The 8,176-nt window shown below is 31.9% G+C and overlaps 1 long non-coding RNA gene and 1 other non-coding gene across 2 annotated transcripts; both read right to left on the reverse strand.

Annotated features, from left to right (window-relative positions):
* Positions 1-598: 598 nt before the first annotated feature.
* LOC133299945 (uncharacterized) lies at positions 599-2,362 on the reverse strand. Its single transcript, XR_009750005.1, has 2 exons — positions 2,217-2,362; positions 599-914 (listed from the first exon to the last, which is right to left on the reverse strand). It is a non-coding gene; the product is annotated as an uncharacterized LOC133299945 (long non-coding RNA).
* LOC133299949 (small nucleolar RNA snoR118) lies at positions 1,982-2,070 on the reverse strand. Its single transcript, XR_009750007.1, has one exon. It is a non-coding gene; the product is annotated as a small nucleolar RNA snoR118 (small nucleolar RNA).
* Positions 2,363-8,176: the final 5,814 nt, after the last annotated feature.

Here is an 8,176-nt window from a genome sequence, read left to right on the forward strand (position 1 = left end):
AAATATAAAAAATAAAATGAGTATGCATATAGATTTTGCTTGTTCAAGTGATAATTATTTAATCCTAAGATGGAATCTTTAACTAGGCAACCCATCCAATGACTTGCTTAATCTTTTAGACTATTGTTTTTCTTTTTTTTCGGTAACAAGACTATTGTTAATAGGAAAAAACCTACTCTTTTACATGTGATAAATTTCTCTCCTACACACCCTTCGATAAATGTGTCACTTTTTTGTTTTTTGTTTTTCTTTCTTTTTTCATATGGTGAAACTCACAAATTTATCTGACATAAGATAATTATCTCATTTAATATAAGATTAATAAAACCCTTGTTAATATTGTGAAACATGTTTATTTTTTTCCAATTAACAGTTTTTCTTGTTTGAGATGTTTTAGAAAAAGGGATAAAATTTATTTTTCTTTAATCGTATTTTGCCTTTTTTTAGCACTTTGTTTGAAATTATTTACTATAATCATAATTTAAAATCTTTATCAAGACTTCATTATTATAAAGTGATTTTTTGAAGCAATGCAAACAAAATATAAGAAAATCCAAAAATGATAAAAAAAATTTACATAATATTTAACCACATAAAATAAACTAATCAAAATACAATAATAAAGACTAGTAATGGAACAGTACTAGGTACAAAAATACGATGCTCTCCTACACAAACAGTACCACAAAGCAGGAAAATACTAATAAATTTTTTTTCAGAAGAACCGAAATTTGCTCATAGAACACTAGGCAGAACACACAATACTATGGCATTGACTAATCTCCTTCTCGGTTTTGACAATAAAGCCATAAGGCATCCATATTTTCTCTAGAGTCAAGGGAGATTAGGCAATGATTTTCTGGGCCAGCTGAGGCTGCACAAGAACAAAAATGTCTTCCATAATCCTGCATAATCTGGTAAAATCAAGCGTTCAACAAACAGTTCAAGGAAATGGCGACAGCATAAAGCAGCAGCTCGAAACAATTCTCAAAATACAAATATCACAACACCAAATGAGACTCGAATCTTTAAGCACACAGAAAAGATTGGCAAATTCCCAAAGTCACACCTGTTGAAAAGCTCGTTTTAATACAGAAGAAATCACTAGTCATAAAGCTGAGATCACAGTAAAGAAAAATGAAAATTATGATGACAATTTCCCCACCACTTAAGTTGATGCTAGTAGAAATGTAATCACTTTGGTGAGAAATAAAAGAACACCCACATTTAATTCTCTACAACAGTTGTAAAAATAAATTGTGAAACAGCTTACATTGCCACACAATAAAAAGAAAAAACGAAGAGCCCTCAGATCTCATAGCTAAATACAAATCATCTGCGGCTTTTGTCACTGGTTTCATTTACAGCCTTCTTGCACCACCATCATAATATATATATATATAGAGATAGATAGAGAAACACACATACACACACACGCATAGAGAGAGAGAAAGAGAGAGAGAGAGCGATGGTGCAGGTCGGGCTATTAACAAAACCATGTAAGCCACTCAATAGTCTATTTATCCATCATTGGGCAGCAATATATATTATATAACAGAGGACAATTTGCTCCAACTTTCACTATGTCGAGTTCATAGAGCAAAAATTTATGAATTCGGTTCCCGAACATCTAATTGAAGTTTTAAACATACGAAACTTTAAACACATAGAACCCCTCAGTGTGAAAATCACTACGTTGCTCAGAGCATCATATATCAAACAAAACCTCCCTGAGATTTCAGTATCTCACAGATTTGTTTGGTTATTTGACAATTTAACTGTCACATTATCAAAATCTCGCACATAAATAATCATTCTAAAAAGAAAGAAAGAAATAAACATCACCAAAAATTAATGAAGCTAGGACGATGAAGGCAACGAAAATTTTTAAAGAAAATCCAGGAATCAAAACACAAAATATTATTTATATGTATATTATTCCCCTTAACCACCAAAGACATCTCAAAATCACAAAAAATGAGCGTCAGATATAGCTTTCTAGGCTGTGCATTTCCATCAAAAAAATGCAGTTAAAACTGCTCAGAGCCCAGTGCGTGTATCATCATTCACTATAACTGTAAAAGCGATCAACAATAAACACACAAACTTAAAAAACAAAAGAAAAAAATTGAAGAACGTGGTAAATTCATAAATTAAAGACAACGTAAAACGTGAAACAGTGAGTTAGCATTCCTCTAATCGAAACATAAACTTACATTCACACAGACATCAGCGAAGGTAAAGTAAAAAAAGACAGACCTAAAAATAAACAGAGCAGTGAATGGATAAAAAAGAGAAAATTAGGGATTTCGATTCAACGAGGCATTAGGGTTTTCGAGAGACCGAGGGAGACGAGAGTATATATAGTGGGAACCAATGAAAATACCAATTGGTCTCTCTCGCCCCCTAGCTTGGGCTTTTATCTTGCGGGCCGGTTCTCATGTTGACATGCTATCACAAAAGTTCTAGTAATGCAAAAATATAAATATAAAAATAAAAAAGAGATAATTATATAGAATGAGAAGGATTTTGAAGTTCTATATAATTATGCAATTAATTTTTATTTGAATTGTTGTAAAATAGTTTTCTTGTTTGCTAAAAATTCTTTTGTGATTGACTGGGTGTAGAATTGGTTTTAGGAGTGTGCAAAAGAATTGAACTCTACTATGAATTGAATTACACTTCGTTTAAAAGAATTGTATTTTCTGACAATTCATGAATTGAACTAATTTTTTAAAATAACTTATGAATTGAATTGATTTTAAAAAAAAAATTAGTTCATGAGCCGAACTTGTCTTTTAAAATCAATTAATGAATTCAACTAATTTTTTATGTTATTCTACTCATTTTTTTATCATACATAATGTTTCAGTTATCATATTCAATTGTTGTGCAAAAATTTTATAAAAGTTGTAACATTGATAAGCCCAGGATATTTTGACATGTTAATGTATCTTATCCAATTTATTGGACTAAAATTTTGCAGTCTATTATCCGTACATGAATGTTGTACCAAAAATAAAAGCAAAATACACATAGTCATCCTTCAAAACATATTCGTGTGAGAGTTTCATATAATAACTAAAGAGCTATTGCTTAGGACAACACTTAAAAAGGTTAGGAATGTGGCAACTAAAATATTCATTATTGAACATGCTTGAATTGATAAGTCACATTTGGGATATTCAAAATCAATTTAACCTAGTTCAAAACATAACTAAATAAGAATCGGTTCAAAATCAGTTCTGAACTGGTTTTAAAAAATAAACTGGTTCGATTCTCCTAACTAAATAATTTTTTCTAGTTCAGTTCAGCTCAGCAAAAACTGAACCAAAATGAAATGTGCACACCCCTACTTCGCAAGGCAATTCGATAGCTATTGGTAACAGCTTCTACACTTATCAACACTTTCAGCACGATTAGTGCCACCATCACTGATCTCATAAAAATAAAACTAAAAATTCAAAAGTTATAGCTTTACCAATTCTATACATTGGATTTGGATGTCCAATTCCATTCTCTTGTCCATGGCCCATAACGCTTTTCATTACTATCAACTAAATTAACAGGCCAAGCCTTTGCGTCAAATCCATTAATATTAACAAGAGCCATCATATTCCTTGAAGAATATTTTCTCTTGATGAATTGAAACATTCGTTGAAGATAATTGGATGGATGATTGCTACACTCTTGTCAATAGTTGTATTATTTATTTTGGAAACTAAATGCTTATAGAGATAATCCTCAATTGTTCTTAAGTTTTAGATATACTTTACATATTTGTTTTTACTTGTGGCTATTTGGTTCTCAAGTATATATGTGAATTTAAACAAAAAAATGCTCGTGCACGTGTACATGATCATAAGTAATACAGAGATAAAGTAAGGACACCGTTCCCTCAGAGAAAATTAGATTATGTTTTCTATTATTGATTGCCCAACAATTGCATAGCTAAGTGAAACTCCATCAAATAGATTAATTGGTTTGTTACCAATAGATTGCTTAAAAGTGCTAACAAAATTACAACAATAGACTTAAGTTTACACTAACTAGTACTAAATCGGAGTTTAACACAGTATGAATGTTTAATGGAATGTAAAATGGATTAAATTATATGATTCCTCTCCTTAACACCATGCCTTCTGAGAACATTAGGACTTGCTACGACAACTTACTTAACTAACCAAACCTGTTACATCGCATTTACATCTCCTAACATTGTGCTTTACCTGATTCTAAAGTAGAATATCCTTATGTTATCTTAGCTCATATATCTTTACATAACAGAGGTATTATGATCACATGGCTCACAATTATTCCTAATTGTGATTGTAATTAACCTTACAATTAATCACTCCTCATTGTTCAATGATTTTTCAGATTAAATAATTCTCCAATTACTAATCCTAACTCTTCAGTTAGCACTGGCCAGACATTAACCAAATTAATTCCATCATATTCTCATTGAACAAATCAAGATCAACTTAGTAGCAATTTCTTAAGGGGGTGTTTGGTAGGAGCTTTTGATTTCTTTTCCCATGCAACTTGAAGTGGGTTTTCTATTTCACTGTGTTTGGTAGGAGATTTAATAAAATTTAGATAGGAGAATGCTTTACCCATCCATCTCATTTTGTTTGCAAAATTTCTTTCAAAACACTGTTCCAGAAACCCATATTGATGGTAGTATTTTGGGTTTGATGGGGAAAAAAAATTTGAGCATGAAATTGTTGACTAAATTGTTACTGTGTGTACTGTTGAAAGTGTATTTTCAACCAAATTTTCCTGGTAATATTTTTACCTTCCAAACAACTTTTTTTATATTTTTCTACCAAAATCATTTTCACACCATTTGCCTAGTAATTGTATTTCCCTGGTAACAGAAAATTTTCTCCTCTATCAAACACCCCATAATGTTCGTCAAAGTCACAATACTTTAGAATTCATCATAACTTGATCCAAAATAATGTTTAGCTCATTATAAGCTTAATAACCAAACTAATAAAGCAAAAGAAATATAATATTGCTTCACAAATTACACGAACAGTACTTTGAAGCTTCAAATTACATATCCAAAGTAATAACAAATTAAAAGCACAAAAGAAATAAAATGAAACAGAGAAAGAGAGATCTATCCAATTGTAATCTAATCTTCCTTATAGAAACTTATCATTCCTTAGCATGAGTTCATCATTTTACTGTCACAAATCTAGTTCCACACATGCAAAATTCTTGTTTCATTCTCAAAATCTAATCGAATGAAAGAGATGAACAACGATGAAAAAGAGAGAGAAAATCCTAAGTAGTTACGGGGGTTTCAATAATTAGATGAATGAAAAGTGTCCTCCTCTGAAATCGCTTTCTCCTTTTTCTTAATCCTCTTTTATGCTTGTCTTTTTCTTTAATCTCACACTTCCATCTTCATCTAATCCAACTATAAAAACCCGAACCATTAAATTGTGAATTTGGAAATTAATTAGAGATTAAAAGAGGTTGATTAGTTAAGACATCTAATTATGTGAATTAAGTCACTTTTTGGGATAAAAGTGCAAATAGTGAAAGTTTTGGGGTAAAAATACAATTATGTAAAAGTTACCTAAAACTTAGAAATGAGGTAGTGAGAAACTAGTTAGTGATTTTGGTGAATGTTAAAATCATGTTAGATGGTCTAAATCATGGATTAAAAAGAGGATTAACATGATGGGGCAAATAGGTAACTTACCAAGTAAGTAATTTGACCAAAAGTTGAAGATCATTAGAAAGGTGATTAAGACACTTCATTGTCTTTAAACTTCATCCCCCACGTTATTTCTTACTTCATGACCAACTTTCCTTGCATTTTCACTATTGTTAAAGCTTGAAAATATCAAAGTGAGTTCTAGCCATCAAAACACTTAAGTTTGGTCATGAAAGTTGATCATCTCATCATTGTAAGCAAAACCCACCTATCAAATACCCTTGAAAAGCATTGAGTTGAGAGAAAATTCCTTTCTTGTGTGGCACTATTTTGGTGTTCTTGAGGGTAGGAAAAGTGTATGATCTCTTTGAAGCTTGGAGATTACTCCTACAACCATTGTGTGGAGTTTTAAGGTATGAATCCACCATGAATCTTGAGTTTCATAGACTTTGGAAACTTAGGGCATGTTTGGTGCATAGTATAGGATAAAGCCTGATAGTATAAGGTCTGATAGTATAAGACCTAATTAAATTTTAATACTATTCAGCGTTTGGTATGGTATTGTATAAGATAATATCCTCCAATATTTTAAAAATCAATATATTAAAAAAAATTATTTTAATATATAAATATTGAAATGATATAATAGTTCTTGGAAAGTGTACTTGTAAGCAATATTATTACATCAACTCCTTATCAGGCCTAATCCACCACTCCTATGCCTGATTAAGTTATACATCATTTTGATGTATAAAGGGATCCTGCTGTATAAGCTTATACGATACGATGGTCACACCAAACAACTAAAAATGTCATAACGTATAGTATAAGCTTATGCTATCAGGCCTTATACATCACACCAAACAGGCCCTTAGGTTTTAATAAAATTATGGACTTTCGAAGTTCATGGATTAAAATAGGATTTTTATTATGGTTCATGTATGATTGATGATATAGTGTGAGACCTATTGGTGTTCAAGTGGAAGATCAATCATTGGATCAATCTATGTTGTTGAATGATAGATTGGGTAAGCTTTTAAATCGTTTTCTTCATGGAATTATAGTTAGTAGCTTTATGTTGTTGAATGATATGTGTGATTGATCCTATCTTTTGTAAGTAGCCTTTTGTAGGCCATGAACATAAAAGAGGGAAAAATTAAATTTTTGTGCGGAAGAAGCTACCTTTGCCCACCCTCAATCATGTTCAACCCATGAATCATGCAATAGACATGTTAGGGTTTAAAGTAGATACATTTATTCGGATAATTATTCCGGATCAAATGCGTTCTTGATCAATTCTTCAGAATCGAAGAATACAAGTCCTCCGATGGAAATCCACACCACATTGTTGTCTTGTAAGAGAAGAACACTTCTTCGAATGCCCAATATCCTTCAATGGAGGTTGCTAGACTCAAGAGAAGAATAGAGATTGGATAGTGCCTTTGGTTATTCCAAGAGAGAGATAGCCGCCACACTGATGTGTGTGTTGGCTAAGGTTTCAGTAGAGAAAAATAGAGAAGAAGAAGAGATACAAAACTAAGGAAGAAGAGAGGCTATATATAGATGTGGCGACTCATTAACCTAAGACTAGGTCAAATTAGCGCCCTCATCAAATCCCACTATTATTGGGTAATTTCCTTAATTTTATCCAATCAATCCAATTGATTGGTTTCCCCAATTTCAGACAATTAATTTAATTAATTGGTTTCCTTAATTTTGGTCAATTAATCTAATTGATTTGTTTCCAATCAATCTAATTGATTAGTTTCCTTTATTTTCTCCATCTTCAATAAATCTAATTTAATGACTATATTTAAATTCCAATTTTAAATTCGAAATTCAAAATTAGAATTTAAATTAATTTTATTTAAATTCAAATTTCAAATTCAAAATTCGAAATTAGAATTCAATAATTTTATTAATTTAACATTTAAATTAATTAGGTTACATCATGGATCAAGTCCAACTTGACCCATGATGTGGGCTTTTCCAACATAGGCTCACTATGCCTTATTGGGCCCAAAACACTTATGCTAGAATTCAAGACAACTTAAGATGTTTGTGTGCGACCCATCAGGCCCAACATAGCCACTGACATAAATGGGCTTAGGCCCAATCCATCTAATGACAACACAGAGTACTAGCAATGCTTTGTTGTCCTAGAGCTAGTTGAGTTTATCGAATGATCAACCTGTTATACCAATTTGGTTACAGTGTGAATTGTCCTTTCATCTCGGTTATCCATCCCATTGACCTAGGTCAAGGAAAAAGTATCAACCCCTGCGGTCTAGGGTTAGCTTTTGCCGAAACAGGGAATCTTCATTTACGGACTCTAAAGAGCGGGCCATCTCATGACTCCTTTACTATGCATAGATTCCCGAGTCCCGTAAATGTCATTCCGGTTTCACCGGTCTACGGATAACCTAATCTCTCACAGAGATTGACGAATTCTTTTAGCTTGTCACACTAGCCCTGAGTCCTTAAGGCATGCCCAAGAGTATA

This window comes from Gastrolobium bilobum, unplaced genomic scaffold, assembly GCF_033153095.1.
Source record: "Gastrolobium bilobum isolate Gb01-03AN ecotype WA unplaced genomic scaffold, APGP_CSIRO_Gbil_v1 utg13355, whole genome shotgun sequence".
Classification (NCBI taxonomy): Eukaryota; Viridiplantae; Streptophyta; class Magnoliopsida; order Fabales; family Fabaceae; genus Gastrolobium; species Gastrolobium bilobum.